Source organism: Saccopteryx bilineata, chromosome 4 (assembly GCF_036850765.1).
Source record: "Saccopteryx bilineata isolate mSacBil1 chromosome 4, mSacBil1_pri_phased_curated, whole genome shotgun sequence".
Lineage (NCBI taxonomy): Eukaryota > Metazoa > Chordata > Mammalia > Chiroptera > Emballonuridae > Saccopteryx > Saccopteryx bilineata.
Genome location: NC_089493.1, coordinates 160,575,114 through 160,601,403, shown reverse-complemented (window position 1 = coordinate 160,601,403; position 26,290 = coordinate 160,575,114). Strand labels below are relative to the sequence as shown.

The following is a 26,290-nucleotide window of genomic DNA, read 5'->3' as shown; positions in this document are numbered from 1 at the left end:
GGCAAACAAGAGTCACTTTGGAGGGGTGCTAGCCTGAGTGGGTCCTCAGGGAAATACCAGGGTGGTGTAAACAGGGTTAGCAATGTTAATAGAGAGTTTCAGAAATGATGCAGCCAGTGTCAGACCAGCTAGATTACAGAAAGAGGGGATAAAATAGCACACACTAGCACCTCTCAGAAGAAACTTCCAACAAATCCCTGTCCCTCTAGCAGACACCCTAAAACTAGTCAATGTATCACCTTTACATATGACCTAGGTGCTTTTCAAACTGCTGCCTCTGTCTTAGGACTCAGAAAGAATATAGCCTGAATTTTCCATAGCCTTTTGACTCTCCCAGATGTAAGCCCCACTGATTTTCAAAGCCAAATATTATGGGCACGTCTCTTCCTGGTGTAGGTCTCCCAGGGTAGGGCTTGGACCCCTTACTCTTTAGGGACAACCTCCGTAGTTGTGATATTCCTCCCACTTGTGAGTCTCTGCATTGGAATGTGGGGTAGGGTAGGTCCTGACTAGACTTAGCCTCTACCCCTCCTACCCATTTCATTGTGGATCTTTCTTTGTATCTGTAGTTGTAGAAAATCTGTTCTGCTAGTAGTCAGGTTGTTCTAAGAGATAGTTGTTCTATATGTAGTTGCAGTTTGGGTGTCAATGAGAGGAGGTGAGCTCCGGATTCTTCCTACTTTGCCATCTTGAACTTGAAGCCAGGAGCTTTGCTCTTGAATGACAATTTAGCTTATCTGTGAAACACTGTTCCTCAAGGTTGTTACACAGCTCCCACAGAAATGTGTCTCAGGATAGGATCGCTGAGTCACTGCCCCTAAAATTTAACTTAGTTTTTACTGTTCCTCTACACATGCAATCCAGCATTAATAAAGAATTATAAGATACACACACACACACACACACACACACAGGATAAGAAAAACAACTCACTCCCTAGGGATATAACAATAAAAAAATATAACCCAGATGTTGAACTTTTCAGATAGAGAAATTTAAAAACTATGATTAATTTGTTAAAGAATCTAGGGGAAACTGTGGACAACATGCTTGCATTAGTCAGGGTTCTCCAGAGAAACTAAAGCAATAAGATAGATAGACAAATGAGGAGCCTGATTATAGAAATTGGCTCACATGAGTCGACTCATTGCCTTGGCTGGACATAAACTATTGGTATGCTGTGCCCACTTTTCTTGCCTCTCGCCCCACTCGTACTCCATGCTGCTCACCTGCTTGCAGGATGGCCCACAAGCAGATTTACTACTCAGACAAATACTCTGACAAGCAGTACAAATACCAGCATGTCAATGTTACCCAGAAAAGTTTACAAACAAGTACCCAGAACCATCTGATGTCAGAAGAGGAGTGGAGGAGACTTAGTGTCCAACAGAGTCTAGTCTGAGTTCATGATTCAGGAGCCAGAACCACATATTTTTCTCTTTAAGTGACCTCTGCCAAAAGATCAACAAAATTGAAGTCTATCTGGGGATCGTCGATTAAATCTTTTTCAAATTTAATATATATGTGCATACAAGGTAGCATTCAGTAAATACTTGAAAAGTGTACAATTCATTCATCCATTCCTATGTATGAGCTGTATTCTTCACAGTAACAGAGCTCAGTTAAATGCAACTGAAAGTATATTACTGTAAGATTTTTAGGATAAAATTTTACCTAGTTACTTTTTTTCTTAATATAAGTGCCTGTTTGACTTTACCTGTTACTTCTGTTAAAGCTTTTGTGTTATATTGAAAAAAAGAAAGAAATTGGCTCACATGGTTATGGAGGCTGAGAAGTACCATCGTCTGCTGAGTCTGAAGGCCTGAGAAGAGGGGACCAGTGATGTAAGTCCTAATCTGGGTCCAAGAGCAGAAGAACCAGAAGCACAATGTCCTAGAAAAGGAGAAAATGGATGCTTCAGCTTAAGCAAAGAGAGTCAATCCATCCTCCCCTTTTAGTTTTAGTCAAGACCTCAATGAATTGGTTCATGCCCACCCACACTAGCGAGGGAGATCTTTATTTACAGTAGTTTCCCCTTATTCATGGGGGATATAGTCCAAGACCTCCAGTGGATGTCTGGAACCACAGATAGTACTGAGCCATCTATATATTATGTATTTTTTTCATATACATATACAGCTTTTCGCTTAAAGGAAGCACTTTACAGCTTCTCTGTGGCATATCTGAATTGCCAGCATGACCTTTCTTGCACTTTGGGACCATTATTCAGTAAAATAAGAGTTACATGAATACAAGCACTGAAATACCATGGCAGTGGATCTGATAACCAGGATAGCAAAGTGACTAATGGATGGAAAGTGTCTACAGTGTAGAGACGTTGAACAAAAGGGATGATTTACATCCCAGGCAAAATGGAGTGGGCCATGCAAGATTTCATTATATTACCCAGAACAGAACACAATTTAAAACTCATAAATTGTTTATTTCTAGAATTTTCCATTTAATATTTATGGACTATGGCTGACTACAGTTAACTGAAACTACAGAAACCAAAACTGCAAATAAGGGGGACTACTGTACTCAACTACTGATTTGAGGACGAATCTCTTTCAGATACCCTCACAGACATGTCCCAAAATAATGCTTTATCTGGGTCGCCCTTAGCCCAGTCAAGTTTACACATAATTTAATCATCACAATGCTTAGACAAACTGGAAATTTCAGTAGGAAAATGACAACTACCAGAATGAGTCAAACTGAGATAGCAGACAATAAAACAGATTTCAGAGGCTCATCAATATTCTGGACAGAATTCCTTTCATAGGCTCATCAATATTCTGGACAGAGTTAAGGAGAGCCTCCATGACCTTGAAAATAATGCCAACAGACCTTATCCAAACTGAAACATGCACAAAAAAGTGGAAGAACTGACAAAAAAAAAAAGTGGGAAAACCCATCATAGAACAGAGCATCCAAGAACTGATAAAATGAAAACTAAAATCTATACAAATAAATGAATAAAGGAAAATGGTAAACAAGTAAATAAAGGTCAAAAGCCCACTATAATTTTTTTAAATGAGTAATACTGTATTGTGGGACTTATAACATATGTAAAAGTGAAGTGTACAACAAAAATAGCTTAAATAATGGGAGGGATAAATGGGAATACGGGAATACACTCCTGTAAGATTCTTTCACTTCACATGAAGTGGTATAATATTCTTTGAAGGTAGATTAATATGTTAATAATGTATATTGTAAACCCTAGGAGAAAAACTACAAAAAAATTTTTAAAGTGGTATAACTAATAAGCTAATACTGGAAATAAGAGAGAATAATAAAAAATCAACTGATCTTTAAAAAGTGGGAAAAAGAAACACAGAACAGATAAAACAAATAGAAATCAACCAGGAAGTCAGTAGATTTAAATCCAAACATATCAATAATTACATTAAGTATGTATTACATTAAAAGGGAAATATTATAACGGGATAAAAAAGACTCAAGTATATGTTATTTAAAAGAAAGTTACTTGAGATAGAAAGATATAGATAGCTTTAAAGGAACGGAAAAGAGAAAGGTATGCCATGGCATACTAATAAAATTAAGCTACAGTGGCTAGATTGATATCAGACTAAAAGACTTTAGAACAAGGAATATTTCCAAGGATAAAGAGAGACATTATATAATGAAAGGGATCAATTCACCAAGAAGAAAGATATAAAATCCTAAATGTATAAACACTTAACAATGAATCTTCAAAATGTAAGAAACAAAAACTGATATAATTGAAAGAAAAAATAGTCAAATCCACAATTATAAAGATTTCAGGCCCTGGACGGCTGGCTCAGTGGACAGTGCATCAGCCTAGTGTATGGACATCCCAGGTTTGATTCTTCATCAGGGCACATAGGAGAAGCAACCATCTGCTTCTGTCCCCCTCCCTCTCCCTTTTCTCTCCTCCCTCTTCCCCTCCTATAGCCAGTGGCTGGGTTGGTCCAGAGCGTGTCAGCCTCAGGTGCTAAAAATAGCTCGATTGATTCTAGGGTTTGCCCTAGACAGGGGTTGCCAGGTGGATTCTGGTCAGGGCGCATGCAGGAGTCTGTCTCACTATCTCCCCTCCTCTCACTTAAAAAAATAAATAAAATGACTTCTACACTCACCATCACTCAGTAATCTATAAAGAAAGTTGACAGAAAACTGTTGATATGAAGATCTGAAGGACACTGTTAACCAAGTTGATCTAATTTACATTTATAGAACACTTCAGGTACCCACATTCCAATAACAGAATATTCATTCTTGTCAAGTACACATGGAATATTCACCAAGATAAACACTCTAGGTTTAAGGCATAAAATAATTTCAACAAATCCAAGTCATATTATATATGTTCTCTGAAACAGCAAATCCTTAAATAAGAGGAAATTAAACAATGTATTCCTAAATATTCCATTGTTCAAAAAGGAAGCCAAAAATTGAAAATATTTTGAACTGAATGAAAATTAAGACACAACATTTCAAATTTGTGGGATGCTGCTAAAACAGTCTTAGGGGAAATTTTATAGTATTAATTTCTCATATTAAAAAATAAGAAAGATTTTAAATATATGAATATCAATAGTCTAAGTCACTTCTTAAGAAAATTTAAAAAAGAGAAAATTTGAATCAAAGTCAGCATAAAGAAGGACATACATACTAAGGAAAAGAGAAAACTTCAATAAAATTGGAAACAGAAAGCAATAGAGAAAATTGACAAAGCCAAAAACTGTTTTTTAAAAAAAAATAACCTACAAAATTGATAAATTTCTAATCAATAAAATATAAGACATAAATTACCAATCAAGATGAAAAAGGGAACATTATTACAGCTCACACACCTTATAAGGTAAGGGAATATTAGAAACTTTGTGTCAATCATTTGATTAATTAGATAAATTCCTTTAAAAGATACAAACTACAGAAGCTTAATCAAAGAGAACTAGCTAGGCTGAATAATCTTATATTTATTTTAAACGTTGAATTTGTGGCAAAGAAATATTCAGGCCTAGATAGCTTCACTAAAGTATCTTGTCAGACACTTAAGAAAGAAATAATATTAAGTGTATAGAAAATTTTCCATAAAAAAATACAAGGGAACATTTCCCAGTTCATTTTATGAGGCCAGCACTACCCTGATATAAAAACTGTAGAAAGACATTACAAGTAAAGTAAGCAATAGGTTATAATCCTCAGGAACAGATATGTAAAAAAATCCTCAACAACAAAAAGTCCTTAACAAACCATCATTAAGTCCAGCAAAATATAAGAATGGTAAATATATCATGACTATGTAGGTTTTATTCCAAGAATGCAAATTTGGTTCAACATCTGAAATTAATCAATGTAATTTATATCATACCAATAGACTAAAAGAGAAAACCCACATAGCCTGACCTGTGGAGGCACAGTGCATAGAACATCAACCTGGAGCACTGAGATCACAGGTTTGAAACCCTGGGCTTGCCTGGTCAGGGCATATATGAGTAGCAATCAGTGAACAACTAAAGTGAAGCAACTATGATCTCCCCCCCCACACACACTCTAAAATCAATTTTAAAAATTTAAAAACCTCATATAATTAGTAAAATAGAAACAGAAAAATCATTTTTCAATTTAATATCCATTTCATGATAAAATCTTCTAGCAAAGTGGGAATAGTTATAAACCTGATAAAGAACATTTATGAAAAAATTCTGTTCATATTATACTTGAAGTATTGTAGAAAGACTAAATGCTTTACTCTTACAATCAAGAACAAGAGACAATGAAGTCAGCTTTTAACACTCCTATTAAACATTGTGCTAAAGGTCTAACCAGTGGAATGTACCAAGAAAAAGAAATAAAAGGCATACAGTTTGAAAAGAAGTAAACATAGGGGGGAAATCACTGTGACTTTGGATTATGTAGAGATTTCTTAAATAAAACTCAAAAAAGCATGAACCATAAAAGAAAAAAATTGACAAATTACATTTTATTGACATTTAAAAACTTCTGCCCTCCAAAAGACACTGTAAAGAAATGAAAAAGAATAAACCATAAACTGGGAGAAAATACTTGCAAGACACATTCTGATAAAGGACTGGTATCTAGAACATGTCAAATATAAGGAATTTTCACAACTCAACAGTAAGAAAACAAACAAACCAATTTAAAAACTAGCAAATAAAAAAGTAAGTTGTACACTCTACCAAAGAAGAAATTAAGCCTCATCAGGTGGTGGTGCAGTGGACAGAGCATACACCTGGGACACTGAGGACCCAGGTTTAAAACCTCAAGGTTGCTGGCTTGAGCACAGGCTCACCAGCTTGAATGTGGGATCACAGACATGACCCCATGGTCGCTGGCTTGAGGACAAAGGTCACTGGCTTGAAGCCTAAGGTCATTGGCATGAGCCCAAGGTCACTGGCTTGAGTAAGGGGTCACTGGTTTTACTGGAGTCCCCAGATCAAGGCACATATGAGAAAGCACTCAATGAACAACTAAAGTGCTACAACTACAAATTGATACTTCCCATCTCTCTCCTTTCCTGGCTGTCTCTCTCTCTCACTAAAAAAAAAAAAAGAAAAGAAAAGAAAAAGAAAAATTAAGACATTAAGTTTGGCAAAAGAGAACATGAAATAAGTCACTAGGAAAATGCAAGTTAAAGACAAAATGAGACACCATGACTCCACCATTTTTAGAATTGCTAAAATAAAACAGCTGACAATACCAAGTGCTGTCCAGGATACTGAGCAACTCAGACTTTCATACTTTCCTGGTGGCAGTGCAAAATAGCACAACCACTTTAGAACAGATTGACAGTTTCTTTTACAGTTAAAAATACATTTACTGGTGCTGGGAAAACTGGAAAGCCACATGCAAAAGAATGAAACTGGACTACAGTCTCTCTCCCTGTACAAAAATTAACTCAAAATGGATCAAAGATCTAAACATAAGACCTGAAACAATTAAGTACATAGAAGAAGACATAGGTACTCAACTCATGGACCTGGGTTTTAAAGAGCATTTTATGAATTTGACTCCAATGGCAAGAGAAGTGAAGGCAAAAATTAATGAATGGGACTACATCAGACTAAGAAGTTTTTGCTCAGCAAGAGAAACTGATAACAAAATAAACAGAAAGCCAACTAAATGGGAAATGATATTTTCAAACAACAGCTCAGATAAGGGCCTAATATCCAAAATATACAAAGAACTCATAAAACTCAACAACAAACAAACAAACAATCCAATAAAAAATGGGAAGAGGATATGAATAGACACTTCTCCCAGGAAGAAATACAAATGGCCAACAGATATATGAAAAGATGCTCATCTTCTTTAGCTATTAGAGAAATGCAAATCAAAACGGCAATGAGATACCACCTCACACCTGTTCGATTAGCTGTTATTAGCAAGTCAGGTAATAGCAAATGTTGGAGAGGCTGTGGAGAAAAAGGAACCCTCATCCACTGTTGGTGGGAATGTAAAGTAGTACAACCATTATGGAAGAAAGTATGGTGGTTCCTCAAAAAACTGCAAATAGAACTACCTTATGACCCAGCAATCCCTCTACTGGGTATATATCCCCAAAACTCAGAAACATTGATACGTAAAGACACATGCAGCCCCATGTTTATTGCAGCATTGTTCACAGTGGCCAGGACATGGAAACAACCAAAAAGCCCATCAATAGATGACTGGATAAAGAAGATGTGGCACATATACACTATGGAATACTACTCAGCCATAAGAAATGATGACATCGGAACATTTACAGCAAAATGGTGGGATCTTGATAACATGATACGAAGCGAAATAAGTAAATCAGAAAAAACCAGGAACTGTATTATTCCATACGTAGGTGGGACATAATACTGAAACAAAGAGACATTGACAAGAGTGTGGTGGTTACGGGGGGGAGGGGGGAATGGGAGAGGGATAGGGGGTGGGGAGGGGCACAAAGAAAACAAGATAGAAGGTGACAGAGGACAATCTGACTTTGGGTGGTGGGTATGCAACATAATTGAACGACAAGATAACCTGGACTTGTTATCTTTGAATATATGTATCCTGATTTATTGATGTCACCCCATTAAAAAAATAAAATTATAAAAAAAAAATAAATAAATAAAAATAAATAAAAATAAAAATACATTTACTATATGACTCAGCAAAGTCACTCCTAGGTATTGATCTAAGTCAAACTGTGGCTCACAAGCCACATGCAGCTCTTTGGCTCCTTGAATGTGGCTCTTCCACAAAATACCACATGCGGGCGCTACCTCAATAAGGTATAAACTACCTATATAGTTTAAGTTTAAAAAACTTGGCTCTCAAAAGAAATTTCAATCGTACTGTTGATATTTGGCTCTGCTGACTAATGAGTTTGCTGACCACCGAAGAGAATAAAACTGTATATTTACACAAAAACCTCTATATAAATGTTCATATTAACTCCAAATACTAGAGTCCAGGCACCAATCAATGGGAAAAATGGATAAGAAATGGCTGTATAGCCAAATAAAAGCAATTAGTTGACATATGCAAGGGTATAAATGAATCTTAAAGGCACAATGTTAGGTGAAAAAAAAGCCAGACTCAAAAGGTTAATTATTATATGATTCCATTTATATGGCATTTGGAAAAAGCAAAATGATAGAGACAGAAATCAGATTAGTGATTTCCAGGTGAGAGTGGGGAGAAGATTAGTTAGAAGTAAAGGAAGAGAGGATTTAATTAGAAGTGAAGCAAGGGGTGATGGAAATATTCCATATCTTGACTGTGATGGTGGTTACACAATTTTTCAATGCTTCATACAACTGTATACCTTCAAAGGGTAAATTTTATTTTATGTAAATTACATTTCAATAAGCCTGGTTTCAAATATAAAAAAAATGATCTTGGAGAGGGGCGGGTCCTCCTCCACATTCTGTTCTCCCTTCCCAAGATTGTCACCTGAACATGAGGCAACCTAGCCTCAGTCACAAGGTCAATGATGATACTCAAGCTAGTGCCTCTTAAAGGGTTTTCAAGCACCAGTCCCTCATAAGATAAGTACAAAATTGAGGGGGTTCAGTTAGTAACTTTTATAACAATTTATGTAAGTAATAGTACATCTGTTGTGTCTAATAATAAAATACTTTTAGCCTTATATTTTGTATGTCTTTAGAGGTTTTCCCATTCATTTTCCCAGTAATTCATTTCTATTACACTGGGGAACAATTTTTTTTCCATTTTCTGTTGCATGAGGTTTTAGAACTGTTTCTATATATTTCTGCATCGCTGATTCCAAATCTGAAATGCATTTTTTGGTGCATGCTCTAGTTTATATGCTATTTTAATTTCTTTTTGTTACAGTTAATGGCATGCATTGGTTTTTAAATTGGAGTTAAAGGGCAATGACTCTTGGATTGAACATAACCACAAGACAATAATGTCTTACAAACATCACTTTTACATAATTGTAGTTGTTTTTAAATGTAAAAAATTATTATCTGATAAAAACATCCTCTTATTTTGTTTTAAGATTGAGTCATGGCTTCTTTGAATAGGTGTAAAACGTAAGAATAGTCCTGACACCTTCTGTTATATATGTGGCTGTTACACACACTTCAACGTCAAAGGCGTAATATTTCATCATTTGTGACACATGCGTATATTGACTATTTTCAAGTTCCCCTTGGCGATCAAGACAAGAATTGGGCTCCTCATATTGTGTGTCATAATTGTGAGGAAATGCTTCATGACTGGACAAAAGGAAAACTCAAAGGAATGCTTTTTTGGTATTCCCATGGTTTGGTGTGAACCTAAGGACCACAGCAGTGACTGTTATCTCTGTCTGATCCATACAAAGGGCATTGGCAAGGAAAAAACGGCATATGATCGCATATCCTAATATTCCTTCAGCAATATGACCTATCTCACACTCTGAGACACTCCTGGTTCCAGTTTTCAGTGGTTTTATTTCTTCTAAGGATGAAGAAAGTGAACATGGTGATCAAGTGTATTTTGATAAGATGCATGAGGAAATTATTGTAGAATTTGAAGGGTCTTCTTCTGATGCCAAGCAGTCATTAACCCCTTAGCAGTTTAGCCAACCCGAATTGAATGACTTAGTAAGAGATTTGGGCCTATCAAAGAAAGCAGCTGAGTTATTAGCCTCCAGGCTTCAAGAAAAGAATGTACTTTACCAGTCAGCTAAAGTATCCCATTTCAGGAAGCGTGAACAAATTTTTGTGGACTTTTTTTCCGAAAACAAACACTTTGTTTACTGTCATGATATCAGTAGTCTTCTCAGCCAGCTAGGTGTTACCACTTACAGTCCAACAGAATGGTGGCTATTTCTTTTTTTTTTTTCCTGAAGCTGGAAACGGGGAGAGACAGTCAGATAGACTCCCGCATGCGCCCGACCGGGATCCACCCGGCACGCCCACCAGGGGGCGATGCTCTGCCCCTCCGGGGCGTCGCTCTATCGCGACCAGAGCCACTCTAGTGCCTGGGGCAGAGGCCAAGGAGCCATCCCCAGCGCCCGCGCCATCTTTGCTCCAATGGAGCCCTACTGCAGGAGGGGAAGAGAGAGACAGAGAGGAAGGAGAGGGGGAGGGGTGGAGAAGCAGATGGGCGCTTCTCCTGTGTGCCCTGGCCGGAAATCAAACCCGGGACCTCTGCATGCCAGGTCGACAATCTACCACTGAGCCAACCGGCCAGGGCCAGTGGCTATTTCTTGACAGCTCTAAACAGAGTCTGAAATGTGTTCTCCTACACAATGGTAATGTTTATGCTGCAGTTCCAATTGGTTATTCAACTCACCTGCGAGATTATAATGACATAAAAATTGTTCTAGACTTTCTGAAGTATGGGGAGCATAACTGGATCATTTGTGTGGATTTTAAAATGGTAAATTTCCTGCTAGGACAACAGAGAGGTTTCATAAAGTTTTCTTGCTCGGGAGAAACACTGGACACAGAAGGAGTGGCTGAAACAAGAAGCTCTGGAAGTAGGGATGCAAAATATTGTGAGTGAACCTGTAGTGAATTGAGACAGAATCATTTTTCCCCCACTTCACATCACACTTGGCTTAATGAAGCAGTTTGTTCAGGCTTTGAATAGAGAAAGTGAATGCTTTCAACATATTCTTTCTGCTTTTCCTGCTTTGTCTTTCAAGAAGATAAAAGCAGGTGTATTCCATGGACCTCAAATTCTAACCCTCATACATGACAAAGAATTTGCCAGGATGATGAATAAGGAGGAGAAAGCAGCATGGCAGTCTTTAGTGGCATTTACAAAGAACTTCCTTGGCAATAAAAAAGCAGAAAACTATGAACTTCTGGTTCAAGGATGCTGTTGGCTTTTCACGACATTGGATGTAACATGAGCATTAAGATTCACTTCCTGAACAGTCACCTTGATAAGTTTCCCGAAAATTTTGCTTCTGTTAGTGATGAACAGACTACTACTGGAGCATCAAACGAGATTGTCCTCAACAAGTACACAAATGCAAGAGCTACAAATGCAAATTTTTGCCTGAATAGAATTTAAATAAGTTTTGTGCAAATTTTATGATTAAAATAAGTGTTTTAATATGTTCTATTTCAAAATTATAGACAAATTCTGATGCAATCATATTTTTAGTGTATTAGTGTATTTACTGCATTTTATAAATTATTATATTTTCACAAAGATGATGCCCAAGAAGACATTCTACTTCATTATGTTAAACTAAATGTTGAAAATTTTACAGTAAGATGAAAACCTAAAATCTTGAATTGCAAAAAAATGTAGCTTCCAGAGAAAAACTAATGTCAGATTTGAGATCAGCACACTCAAATTAGGTAAGAACAAGTATTTTTGTGGATGCAACAAAAATTTTGTTCCCCAGTGTTATTATTATTTTTTAATGTTTGGTCACTAGGGAAATGCAAGTTAAAGCCACAAAGAGATACCATGACTGGAATGTACTGAAAATGTTAAAAGTGGGTCCTTCACCACATACATTTGAGAAGGACTGCCTAGGGAGAGGTGGAGAACTGTGGAGGACTGTGCATCCCTGAATGACTGCAGGAACCGGGCCGCCGATCACCTGCAGAACTCCTATTGGAATATTATGTGAATGAGTAATATATTTTGTTCTTTGAGTCTTGGCATTATTGTGTGTCTCTGGTATAAGATCCAAAACTTACCCTGTGTGGGACTGCCACAATGGCATGCTATCTGCTGACTCTTTAGTCCAACACTTTAGGCCCACAAAGAGCTAGAAGCAAGCTCTTTCCAGACAGCACAGGCTCAAACATATGGGAAAGCAATCAAGGTGAGCGTTACTTTTCACACCATAGAGAGCCCGCACAAAAGAGGAGGAGTAAGAGTGAAGGTTCTCACTTCAGTCAGGTACAGGCAGGCTGACAGCAAAGATGAAGTGGGGAGCCATTCCAACAGCCTGCACATGGCCAGCAGGACTTGGCTTTCCCGGGCTGACTGTGGGAGGAGCAGGGCATGCATCAGCAAGTACAGCAGCAGCAGTCTGAACAACTACAGCTGCCCCAGAAAGGTGGCTCTTGGGTCTCCCTTTTATTGAGTCACCTCGGAATGGGTGCTTCTATGATTGAAGGTGCTCAGGCAACGTTAACTCACCCGTACAGTACTGTCAATTCCTGTTAACTTCTTTTTGCTCCAGTCTCCTTGTCTGTAAATTGGAGGATAATGATAGTAGCTATGTATATCATAGAGCAGTGGTTCTCAAACTTTTTGAAGTCGGGCGCATTTAAAATCCTACAAATAATTGTAGGTGCACTATATACAAATTTCTGAGAAATATGTTATAATAATTAAGTCAAATATTAAAGAAAAATATAAAGTCCAAGTGTGTTTTTATGGTAATGAAATGAAATAAATACAACAAAATTAAATTTATTCTGACATTAAAACACATTTTGTTACATTTTTTGTTATGCTTTTTAGAATTTGTAAAAAAAAAGGGCTTAAAAATAAAAAAAGACAAAAAATTTTTCTTTTTATATATATAGATACATTCTTAGTAAGATTTAGTAAATTCAACAGGTCCCGGCGTGAATGTGTTAAGTTTTTTCATTCTTGTGTTTATGAGAAATGTGAGCCTGATGTGTCCTAGCGATTTCTTCAATGTTTAGGCATATATTTGAAAGGCAAACTCTCATTTCCTCATCAATACATTGAAGAATTCCTCTCTTTTTACTCTTAATTGTTTTAAGTGCAGAAAACCCCCACCATACATATCATCTTAACTTTACACCAAGCAAAGGATAGAAGAAACTTGCCTCCAGTCTTTCCAGGGAACTTGGAGGGTAGTGTAAACAATCCAGCACCACAGCTTAACAGCCTTTTGCAACCTAATCAGGCAAGAGAGATGGGAAGATGGGCAGACTGTCAGCTGACAGCCAATTCCCCATACCTCTGTCCCCCAAAAATCTAAACTCCAAAAACCCAGTTGGTTTTTTGGTCCCCAACAGGCACATATTTCTCTGGAATACCATAGGGCACACCTGGAAATCTTCTAGGGTGCACCAGTGTGTCCTGGCGCACACTTTGAGAACCACTGTCATAGGGTTTTTCAAGGTTTCAATGAGAATTCATGTAAACAGCTAAAATTGCCTCACTCATTAAAAGAGCCTGATAAATTTTATCTATTGACTGATTTAACTGTAAGCCAATTACCTTTGTAATGAGATGATTTTTCTTTAGTCACCAGATGGTCCCTGCTGTACTTGAAGGTTGTGGGCCTTAGATACAAACCTGACTAGTGTAACTTGATTCTGAAGCAGCAATTTGAGTTTAGGAGCCAACACCATACTTCAAATGTGAAATTGTGATTAGAGGACTTAGGAGGGATATTAAATTATACCTAGTTATGGTCAGGTTGAAGCCCAGACTCAAATCTCACTGCCTTTAAGAACTCTTCATATTAAGCATGAGTACATGAGTGCAGTGCCTTCCAGTTGATAAAGCAATTACATCCATCACCTGATATTAGCTTTACAATGTCCAGTGAAGTAGAAAGGATTATTGTATCTATAGCACAGATGAGGCAAGGGGCTCAGAGATTAAGTGGCTCACCCAAGGTCACAGGGTTAATGAGAGGAGAGGGTGGAGCCCAGAGCCGCATCTGGTTCCAAGCTCATTCCTTTTTCCCAGATACTTTTCTGGCTCCCCAGGCTTGCTTCACCTGACCCGGAGCACGCCTTCACTACATAGTCATTTGTACACCGTGATTTGTAACCAAGCAAAAGACTAATAATAATAAATATACAATTAGGTTAAACCATATAAAATTGCTGAATGGTGATTTCATATAATCCAACCTAATACCTAATACTTGTTTGGGTACTTACTAGGGGTTAGGCCCTAAGCCAAGCACTATACAATAACCCTATTATCTCCATTTTAGAGAGGAAGAATTTGAGGTCAGAGCTGCAAAAGTACTAAGAGATGGGAGCAGATTTATTTTATTTTATGAAGATGTTAAATCCAGGCATTTGAGCCCAGAACACAAGCACTTAGCCACTATAGTGCCCTATCATTTAATTCTCCAGCAGGAAGATACAAGCTCCTATAATGATAGAAACCATATCTGATTCAACTGTATAGTGCTGCATGCAACATGTGGTACTCATTCATTCATTCATTCATCCAACAAATTGAGGGGCTTACTAGGCTTCCGGTTGTGAGAAAATTCTCTATGAGCCTCAAGAATTTCTACACATCTTGTGAGCGAAGGCACTTGACTGCTCTTTCTCCCACAATACCTTCTCAAAGATATTTATATATTTAACAGCCTTAGAAGATAGATACAATGTCTCCCTCCAGAAAAAAAAAGGGCAGACAGACTGTCCAATATAAAAGAATCAGGTTCCCTAAAGTCAGAGTTCCTCTCCTGTAACTCATTGTGTAGGTGTCATCTGGCCCTCTTCATATCACCCTAGAGAACTCAGGGCTTGGGGAATCATGACAATGAGGCTAATACTCTGGTTACTGCCATTGCTATGAGTAATTAACCATCCTTTGTCTCTCACTCAAGAGTCTCATATCTTCTAACACCACAAAACTAGCAGGGTAACTTGTTAGCTTGCAAGTAGGATACAAGCTCAGATTCCGAGTTCTCGATGGCACTGGTTGAATGAATCAATGCATGTAATGAGCACTCCTTGTTTACAGGACAGTGTCTTAAACATCCTAATAGTATTTTTTTAGGGAGCCCTTGTTACCACTGCCAGAAAAATAATGTAAGGAAACAGCCAGGGGTGGGGGGGGGCTGTTCTCCTTGGGTTGACCACTGATCTGCAAAATAGCCACATCAACACCAGACTTAATTAAAAACCAACTGCATGTCTGGCTCCAATTTTCTGAATTTCAGCGTCTACCTAGGAGCACTGTGTAAGTCCTTGTTGAGCAAAGGATCCATTCAGCTATTCAATGAATATTTATGAGTACCTACTGTGTGCCTGGCTCTGTTCTCGGATTTGGCCCCGCCCTCATGGATTTATCAGTTGGTGGGAGAGACAGTCAACACACAAAATATCAGGTAGCAATAAAAAGCTCTGCAAAGATTTAAAAAGGAAAATGCACTAAAGAGTTAATAGAAACCACTTCAGAAGTGGTGGTCAGAGGAGACCTCTTGGAAGGGGGGACCACTAAGCTGACAACAGAGTGATAAGAATCATCCTTGCTCCGGTCAAAAGGATGAGCCTTCCAAGCAGAGGGAAGACACTGGTGTATTCAAAGGACAGTGAAGAGGCCAGCATGGATGGAGCCATGCAAAACTAGGAGGTAGTAGAAGTGAGGACAGAAAGAATGACAGGAGCCAGATCATGGCTTCATGTAGCTCCAAGGATGTTTCCTGTCAAAATGACGGTGGTCACAATTGAGCACTTTCAATCAGACTCCATCAGTCACAATCACAGGGATCTCCATACTGTAGAAGGTGTTCAGTCTGCACCATGAAGTACTCTTACCTCAGCAATCACTTGCTCATGGAAATAAATAAATAGATAAATAAATAAATAAAACAAAATGTAAGTAGCCTGAATCTCCAGAGAATGTGTATTTAACAAATGAAACATATGGGATTTATTTTTTTAAGAGTAGAGCTTCTGGGCCCTGGCCAGTTGGCTGAGCAGTACAGTGTCGGCCTGGCGCATGGATGTCCCAGGTTTGATTCCCAGCCAGGGCACACAGGAGAAACGCCTATCTGCTTCTCCACCCTTCCCCCTCTCCTTTCTCTCTGTCTCTCTCTTCCCCTCCCACAGCCAAAACTCCAATAGAGCAAAGTTGGCTGGGGCGCTGAGGATGGCTCCATGGCCTCCACCTCAGGCACTGAAATGGCTCTGGTTGCAACAGAGCAACGCCTCAGATGGGCAGCATCTCCCCCTGGTGGGCATGCCAGGTGGATCCTGGTCAGGCGCATGTGGAAGTCTGTCTGACTGCCTCCCCGCTTTTAACTTTGGAAAAATACAAAAGAGAGAGAGAGAGAGAGAGAGAGAGAGAGAGAGAGAAGAGCTTCTGACATCAGCTGAGGTCAGTCCACATGGGCTCATATAGAAAACCCATTCCCAGAGATTGCCTGAAAAACAAAAGTAGGAGTCTCCTCCTGATTCCAGGTTACACAAGGCCACTGACATGGGAGGGGTCATGCCAGATATCAGAGGGAGCCAAGAAAGACCTTGCAGATGCATGTGGAGCCTGGAGTTTTTAAAGGCAGGAGTAGAAGACTGGGGGGTCCCTTGAATATATCGGAGCACCTTTCAGAACCACTTTTACTAATGTAGCTAAAGAAAGCATTTTTTTTTTAAAGAAAAGAAAAACTCAGTAGCCAAAGATGCAAATAATCCATTTATAACCACCACCACAACAACAAATCTCTAACTACTCAAGCTGAGCAGAACTAGGTAAAGCAGGGCAGGATACTGTCATGAAAACCTATTACCTTCTAAGAATGGTTATTAATGACCATATAAGGACAGAAGAAAGTTTGAACTAAATGTTGCAGAAATAGATCGCAAACTTTACATACACATTGATCAAAATAATGCAAACACTAGCTAGGTGGGAGGAGTTAGATGTCAGCAGTAGTTCAGAAGGGGTGAGAGGGTGAGGTTACAGATTTTATGAAGTTGCTTACTCAATTAAAAATTATAAATGAAAGGTCATTCCTGATTTCAAAACTGAAATACAAATTTTGAGGAAAACATGTTTTTTTAGAGCCAACAAGACTAAAATAACAGAGACGCCTCCATCTGGAAACCCATTACGCCGGCCAAGCTGCTGCTAGAGTTATTGGAAATAAAAGTGCACACCATTAGCCATTGAATGTCCTTAGGCATTTACGGCTTTCTCTCTGCTACAGGCAGCAGTTTTAATAAGTCGCCTTGTCCAGATTCCTAAGATATGCTTTCTACATAAAAAAGGGCTTGTGAAACCTAATTCCTCTGACAGAAGCGAGCTCGGGTCTCTAAAGCAGCGAAGACTTCAGATTTCCGCCGGGTTTCCTTGCACCTGCCCTTGCGAGGCATGAGGTTTTGTGTGCAGAAGCCTCCAGGGGTTGAAATTTAGCCCTGTCCATGTAGCAGGAAGGTCAGCCGAAGTCACTGGGTCCCAAGACACTGGACTTCAATCTCCGACCAAAAACAAAACATCAAAACACTTCTATTCACCCGGACGTGCTTAGCAGCGCGCTGGCATTTACAAATGTAAGGCAGCACCGTGCAGCTCAGATAGGGGGCTCTGCTTAGAAAGTCGATTGTTCTTCAGAGATCTGACAAGCTCTATCAGATCTGTGTCAGCCGGGCTCCAGCAAACACTCCAGAGAAAGGCAGCCTCCTCCAGGCTGAGCCCTGGCTGCCACCTGATACCTGAATGAAGAGCAGAGCCAGCAAAACCCAAACTCCTTTCAGGGCATCTGCTTCTGTGGGAAATGGTTTTGATTTTCTCAAAAACCATTAATGTGGAAGAAAATTAATTTTCAATTGGCCTTTAAAGGCTGATGTTACATGCCCACTAATCAAAATGACAGTCTTTTACTAGGGAGAAAGCCTTTGCTCCATTTACCTGTATATTTCTCAGTATTTTCCCATCTGGGAAGTCCCCTTACTTTATGTTATTATTATTATTCGTTATAATGATAATAATTACAATAGCAGCCAATAATAAGTGAGCATTTACTATGTAACAAGCACTGAACTACTTAAGCTTTATAACAAACATGGAGATATCATTACCCCACTTTGCAGAAAGGGTACCAAGGTTCAGAGACTTAAAGGGCTTTGCCCAACCAATAAGATTACCTGGCTAGTAATTGCCAGAGGTTGGACTTGAAACCAAGCTCGCAACTATTCTATGTTCTGCTTCAGTTTCCTCCACTTCACTGTGGGTACATGTATAGATGACAGTTAATGTGTGTGTGTGTGTGTGTGTGTGTGTGTGTGTTTGTATGGCACTATATCTATTGCACTATATCTATACCTCAGTCTCACAAATCTCAATTTAATTTGGCAAACAATGAAGTTAGCTGCACAACCCTTCTACCACTGGGAATCCATAGGGCAAGGAACCAACTACATAAGTAGTAACACTAGCCTGACACAGAATGCAAATGGTTAGCAGTGGCACCAACAAGGCAATTGGGATCCAGAAAAAGAAACAATTAATTCAACTGAGGCAGCAGGTAAGGATTCCAAGGGAGACAGCATCTGAGCTGAGGCTGCAGTGGTGGAGAGAACACTTTTACAGTGACAATGAACTTTTGAAACGGTAAGTGATACCTGACCTGTGGTGGTGCAGTGGCTAAAGCATCAACCTGGAATGCTGACGTCACCAGTTCAAAACCCTGGGCTTGCCTGGTCAAGGCACATTTAAGAGTAAGTTGATGCTTCCTGCTCCTCCCACCCTCTCCTCTCTCTGAAATCAGTAAATTTAAAAAGTATCTTTTTTTAATTAAAAAAAGAAATATTAGAAAAAGAAAGTGATGAGATTGCCATAGAGAATTTAGAAGCACAGAAAATAATAAAGAATAAAATAAAAATGATCTTTAACACCGTCATCCAAAAGTAACCACATTCCTATTGTATTTTCATCAAAATAACTTTGAGGTATATTTACAGGCAATACAATGCACATTTTTTTTAGTATTAACAAATGAATACACTAGTTTAACCATCTCCATCGAAATACAGAGCATTTCTTTCCCCCCTCTAAAATTCCTTCCTGCCCTCTTCCATTTGAATTTCTTCCTTCTCTGGTCCCAGACCATCACTGATTCACTTTCTGAGTCTGTAGATTAGTTCTACTCATTCTAGAATTCCATATAAATGTAATCATAGAATATGCATTCTTTTGTGTTTAGTTCACTCGGGATAATGTTTTTAAGATACAATCATATTGTTGTATATAACAGTGATTCAAACTCTTTTACTTGCTGAGTGGTATTCCATTGCATGTGTGTATCACATTTTACTTACACTTTCACCTGCTGATGGACATTTGGGTTGTTTCTGGCTTTGGCCCACAATGAATAAGGCTGTTATAAACATTCATGCACAAGTCTTTGAGTGGACATATATTTTCATTTCTCTTGTGAAAACACCTAAGAGTGGAGTTCCATATATTTAACTTTATAAGAAACTGCCAAACTGCCTGACCTGCAGTGGCACAGCGGATAAAGTGTCAACCTGGAATGCTGAAGTCACTGGTTTGAAACTCCGGGCTTGCCTAGTCAAGACACATAGGAGAAGCAACTACTATAAGCTGATGCTTTCCACTCCTCCCCCTTTTCTCTCTTTCCTCTCTCTAAAGTCAATAGATAAAAATCTTAAAATACAGAAAAGGGAGGGAGGGAGGGAGGGAGGGAGGGAGGGAGGGAGGGAGGAAGGAAGGAAGGAAGGAAGGAAGGAAGGAAGGAAGGAAGGAAGGAAGGAAACTGACAACTGTTTTCCAAAGTGGTTGTAGCACCTTCCACTCCTGCCAGTGGTGTATGAGAGTCATAGTTACTTTGAGTACTTGGTCAGACTTGGTGTTCTTATTCTTTTTAATATCAGCTATTCAGCTGGATGTGTAGTGACATCATATTATGGTTTTAATTTGTCTTTCCCTGATTCCTATTGATGTCAAACCTCTTTTTGTGTTCTTATTGGTCTTCCATATATAACTTCTTTTGTAAAGTGCTTGTTCAGGTCCTTTGCCCATTTTTATACTGATCTTTTTACAAACATATGTTCAATGTATAATCAGATTAGCATATCATATACAGATTATTAATTCCCAAACACCACCATGAGGAAGAGAACAAAAAAGAATAAAGTCAAAATAGTAGTGAAAGATATTTCTAAAACAAAATCAATGTTAGCTTTTAAATTTAGATCAGAGTTCATTACTGCTACTTATGTGTTTGCCAGTTTTTGATTGGGTTGCTTGCCTTCTAATTACTGAGTTACAAATGTTTTTTATGTATCTGGATTCAGTTCTTTTGTCTGATACACACATTCCAACTACTTTCTTCATCCTGTGGTTTTGCCTTTTCATTTTCTTAACAGCCCAAGCAGAAGGTTTTAACGTTTTATGATTCCCATTCATCTTTGTTGTTGTTTTATTATTCATGTTTTGTTTCTTATCTAGGATATATTTTTCTATCCCAAGATTGTAAATATTTTCTCCCAGATTTCATCTACAGATGTATAATTGTAGCTTTTCCCTTTAGCTCTATGATCTATTTTTTTTTTTTTGTATTTTTCTGAAGCTGGAAACGGGGAGAGACAGACAGACTCCCGCATGCATCCAACCGGGATCCACCCAGCACGCCCACCAGGGGGAACGCTCTGCCCACCAGGGGGCGATGCTCTGCCCCTCCAGGGCGTCACTCTGCCAGGACCAGAGCCACTCCAGCGCCTGGGGCAGAGGCCAAGGAGCCATCCCCAGCGCCCGGGCCATCTTTGCTCCAATGGAGCCTTGGCTGCAGGAGGGGAAGAGAGAGACAGAGAGGAAGGAGGGGGTGGGGGTGGAGAAGCAAATGAGCGCTTCTCCTATGTGCCCTGGCCGGGAATCGAACCCAGGTCCCCCACATGCCAGGCCGACGACGCTCTACTGCTGAGCCAACCGGCCAGGGCTCTATGATCTATATTGACAGAGGCCTCTTTTGGCATAATGTATTCTTTTTTTAAAGCAATCCCATGCTGATTTTCCACAGGTCATACTAGGGACCTGAGATCCTCACCCTACTGGAGCTGAGATTAGGGGCATAAGTTGAAATTAAATGGAGACTTGTACAATTTGCACAAATTGGAACTAAATGGAAACTTACACGATTTGCACAAAATAACTCCCATCCTCTGACCATACACCATTTGCTAACCCAAATAATAATCTCATCAACTGCTGTGAGTGTTGGCTGCTGACAGCGCATAGCTGCCTCCCTCAGAGAATCGCCCTCAGTGATGGGAGAAAGGGACAGTTCAGGTGGCTATGCCTTCACCTCAGGCAGCCTGCATCCAATAGCCAATCAATGAAGGTACAAGTGGAGGGGGGGCAGTCTTGAAGCACTATTCACACTGCAGAGCTTCCTATGGGATCAGACTGAGGCTGGACTTCAGCTGAAACCAATCTTTGTCTAACTTCTTCCCCTACTTTGTTCTATTTCCCTCACCACTGTACAGTTTTTATCTGAGAACATTTATTCAATGAATCACTTACTCAAGAATTGCTGATTCAGACTCATTTTTCAGGGAAGGCAACCTATGGCAATTAAGTAGGCTTTCAGAAAAATGATATCGCTACCCCAAAGGTCTACACCGAAAGCAGAAACTGATTATATCTCCTCCTTGGGCCTTAGTCTCCAGATTTATTAAGATCCTTTGCTTTGCTCATATCCTGTCACCTCCAGTATGGACTCTGTGTTAACTAGGACAAATGATGATTTGTCCCCCCTCCTCTGCAGAAAAAGTTCCCCAGAGTACACCGTTACATTGGTCCTTAACGGTCATCAGCAATGCTTCTACTGTGCCAGTTTTAATATAAATTATTGCAACCAAATGATTGCTGATGCCTGTATCATTCACTTCAGAGTAAGTGGTTCCCTGAGCTAAAGGTAAGCATCTGTTTTTGCTTATCCAGAATGTCATACACAAACTCTCTGAGACGCATCATTCCACAATGGACTTGATTTGGGCATCTGGAAAACACAGCCTTCAATTGTAAGCCCATGAAATGTTATACCATAATTACAGTTTCTAGGCACCTCTAATGACCCATTAAGACAGATTTGCTAGAGACTATGCAGCCAGCAGCAGGTGAGACTTCAGAGTCTAGCGCTTTCTCTCTCTCAGGGCAGACACCCACCAGAAATAATGTGCTATAGAGGAAAATCATGGGGGAAGATGAGAGTTTATTATGTAATACTCACCACCATAGAGAAGGCATATCCTGAGAGCTTTACATTTCCCAGACTAAAAACTAACTCACTTTGAGAACAGAGAATATCTTACTGAGTGAAATAAGTAAATCAGAAAAAGCTAAGAAGTGTATGATTTCACACACAGGTGGGATATAAAACTGAAACTCATGGACATAGATAAAAATGAAGTGGTGACCAAGGGGAGGGGGATGTATGGAGGGGGAGTAGGTAAAAAGGATTGGGGGGGAAGGGTGTAAAGAGGGACAAATATAAGGTGTCGGAAAATGATTTGACTTTGGGTGATGGGTATACAACATAATCAATAGTTGAAATGCTATAGACATGTTTACCTGAAACCTATGTACTCTTACTGATCAATGTCACCCTGCTAAAGTTAATTGTCCTCCCTCCCTCCCTCTCTCCTTTCTTTCTTTCTTTCTTTCTTTCTTTCTTTCTTTCTTTCTTTCTTTCTTTTCTTTCTTTCTTTTAATGAGAGGAGGGGAGACAGAGACAGACTTTTGCATGTGCCCCTACCAGGATCCACCTGGCAAGCCCACTAGGGGGCAATGTTCTGCCCATCTGTGGCTGTTGCTCTGTTGCAACCGGAGCCGTTTTTTAGTGCCTGAGGTGGAGGTCATGGAGCTATCCTCAGCACTCAGGGCCAATTCACTCCAATTGAGCCATGGCTGTAGGAGAGGAAGAAAGAGAGAGAGAGAGAGAGAGAAAGAGAGAGAGAGAAAGGATGGCAAGAAGGGTGGAGAAGCAGATAGGCACTTCTCCTGTGTGCCCTAACCGAGAATCAAACCAGGGACATCCACACTCTGGGCCGATGCTCTAGTACTGAGCCAACCAGCTAGGGACAAAGTTAAACTTCTAAATAAAATTTAAAAATTAAAAAAAGAAAAGAAAAGAAAGAGAATAGAGAACATCTTGTGCTCAGCTTTTGGGAATGCAAATTGATACATTCACTCTAGAAAACAATTTGAGGTCTGACCTGTGGTGGCACAGTGGATAAAGCGTCGACCTGGAAATGCTGAGGTCGCTGGTTCGAAACCCTGGGCTTGCCTGGTCAAGGCAAATATGGGAGTTGATGCTTCCAGCTCCTCCCCCCTCCTCTCTCCCTCTCTGTCTCTCTCTCCCTCTCTCTCTCTCCTCTCTAAAAATGAATAAATAAAATAAAATAAAATAGAAAATAATTTGACATTCTTCAACTCCTGGTCATATGTTCTAGAGAAACTTTTGTACCTGAATACCAGAAGATAGGTAAAAACAGTACTGTTCCAAGTGGAAACAACTCAAATATTCATTTTCAGGAGAATGGAGAAATACACTGGATACCAGCACATAATACAGTATTAAGCATGAGTGAATAAACTACATACATCAACATGACTGGATCTTAAACACTGAATGAAAAGAAGCAGGTCACAAACACTATATAAACTATGTAATAACCACTAACTTCAGGATGGTGATCAGGGCAGGGTAGAAAGTATTAAATACAAGGTATAAGATGTAAAAGGAATACATACATAGGTGGACATGCTGGTAATGGTGATCATAGTGGGTTGAACAATCTCCTCTCCCCACCAAAAAATATGTCCAAGTCCTAACCCCCTACTACCCATTAATATGACTTTATTTGGCAACAGAGTCTTTGCAGATGTAATTAAGGATCTCGGGCCCTGAATCCCATAACTGGTGTCCTTATAAAATAAAATATAAGAGCAAGATATATGAGGCACAGACACAGGGAAGCAGGCCATGTGAAAATGAAGGCAGAGAGTGGAGTGATGCTTCCCTATGCCAAGGCACATTAGGAACCCCAAGAAGCTGGAATAAATGAGGACGGATTCTCCCCTAGAGCCTTCAAAAGGAGTGTGGCCCTGTTGACATCTTGATTTTAGACTTCTAGTCTCCACAACTGTGAGAGAATACATCTCTGTTGTTTTAAGCGACTCAGTTTGTGATACTTGGTTATGACAGCCTAAACACACCTAACACAGTGATGCTCCACCTCTTAAGGTAGGAAGTTTCTCAGTGCTCATTTTGAAATTTCATGTCATAATCTACATATATCTTACATGTGTTCTAGTGCATGAAGCGAATACTACAAAACATGTTCAGAAAAAAGTTAGAAAAATATGTACAGGGTGGGGCAAAAGTAGGTTTACAGTTTTAAGTATGAAAAATAATACAATAATTAATAAATAGTACCACAAGAATAAGCACTGTGTTTCGTGTTATCCTGATGTGCCTGGGTGTATGCCTGTGTTAGTGCTGAGAGTCCCACATCCGGGAACCCTTCAGTCCTGGGCAAGGCAGGACAACTGTCCACCCTGCCGGGGGAAATCTCCTTTTCTTCCAGGATCTGAAGTATCTAAAAGGGTGAGAAAGAGAAGTCTGGGTCATCTGATTCAACCACCTACATCCTTCTAGGACCCAGCTGAAGCCATGTCCCCTCACCATTTTTCCCTCTGAGAAAAGACATTTGTCAGACCGTGAGGCCAAGGTAGGATGCTGGGGTACATGCTCATGCCACTGGAGGGGGTGCTGGCTTCATTCCTGCCCCTCAGCAATAAGCGGGCTCTGATGAATTGACAACCAAAGATCAGCTTCCGAAGCTGCATCCCAACTCTCCAGCCATCAATGCTCAGGAAGAAAAGCTGTGGTGACACCCTGAACCAAAGTCCCAAAGCAGCAGGTACCTGGCCCTTGGCTAACACTGGCTCTTCTGGTCCTCACGTCATCATCATGGACAAATGGCAGGTTCATACCACTCTGCAGTTTATAAAACTTACTGCACACAATGACTCGGTGGGTCCTCAGGTGAACAGCGTGCACTACACAGACAGAAACAAACAAAAGGTGTGGGTCAGAAAGCAGCAGAGCCAGACCTGACACTGGGTCTGACTCTGAGCTTCCCATTGCTTCCTTATACCAATTTCCTCTCTAATGGGCTCCAAGAATAGCAGGGGTGAAGTCAAGAAGGACTCATCATTTTTTCGCCTCCAACCCCTCTACTCCCCTCTAAAAATGTATCATTCTCCTGGAACACACATTCAGCAGATGGTTGATTCAAGAATAAATCCAGGGCTGCCGGGTTTTCTCCAGAACAAAAACCTACCAGTTCTCCGGCCACCGCCTCACACACAGGGTGGGAGATGCGGATCCAAGGGCAAGAGGCAGCACCAGGCAAGGGGCCCGCGCTGGAGTGAAGGTGGGGCACAGGAGACCACAAGGAGCCCTGCCCTGCACGGTCTGTTGGAGGGTTCCCTTCCACTCTCAGAGAGAGAGGGCTGGCTCAGGATACTTGCAGGCTGCCCCCAGAGGCCTGCCCCAGAGTCCCCAGGCTAGGCATGACAGATGTGCCTCTCGCTGAGAGCCAAGTCATTTGGCTTAAAAGAAAAAACACACAGCTCATCTTTTGCTTCCCTGGCTATGAACCCAAGGTAGAGAGGGAACGGGGCAGAGACTGACCTGATCCCATTTTGGAAGACAGCTTTGTGGAGGGGGACATGCACATGTGAACACATGTGTTTGTTTGTGTGTATTGTGTACAAATAAGGACTCTCTGAAGACAGGATTTTAAAACAGTGTTTTCATCTGTTTGCAGGGATCAGCTATTTACTGAGCCTCTGATAAAAGAACTAGGCCCTGTACCACCAGTTGTTGAGGAAGTAAAGACAGATGGAGAGGCTCTGGCCTAGAGGGGAAAGGAATCATGGCTCAATGTACACTGTCTTTATCTGAAGTGTACACTGAGCCAGGCATAGAGTCAGTGCTGGGGCAGATGGAAGGCCCCTGTAAAGGCTTCCATTTCATTTCCAATGGGAGAAAGGAGAAAGCAAGTGGTGGTGGTGGCACTCTCCCGAAAATAGTCTCCTCATTTCCAGTAGA

At 40.0% G+C, this 26,290-nt stretch overlaps 1 pseudogene; it reads left to right on the top strand.

Annotated features, from left to right (window-relative positions):
- The first annotated feature begins 1,240 nt into the window (after positions 1–1,240).
- On the top strand, positions 1,241–1,475 carry LOC136335583 (cyclin-dependent kinases regulatory subunit 2 pseudogene; annotated as a pseudogene).
- The last annotated feature ends 24,815 nt before the right edge of the window (positions 1,476–26,290 follow it).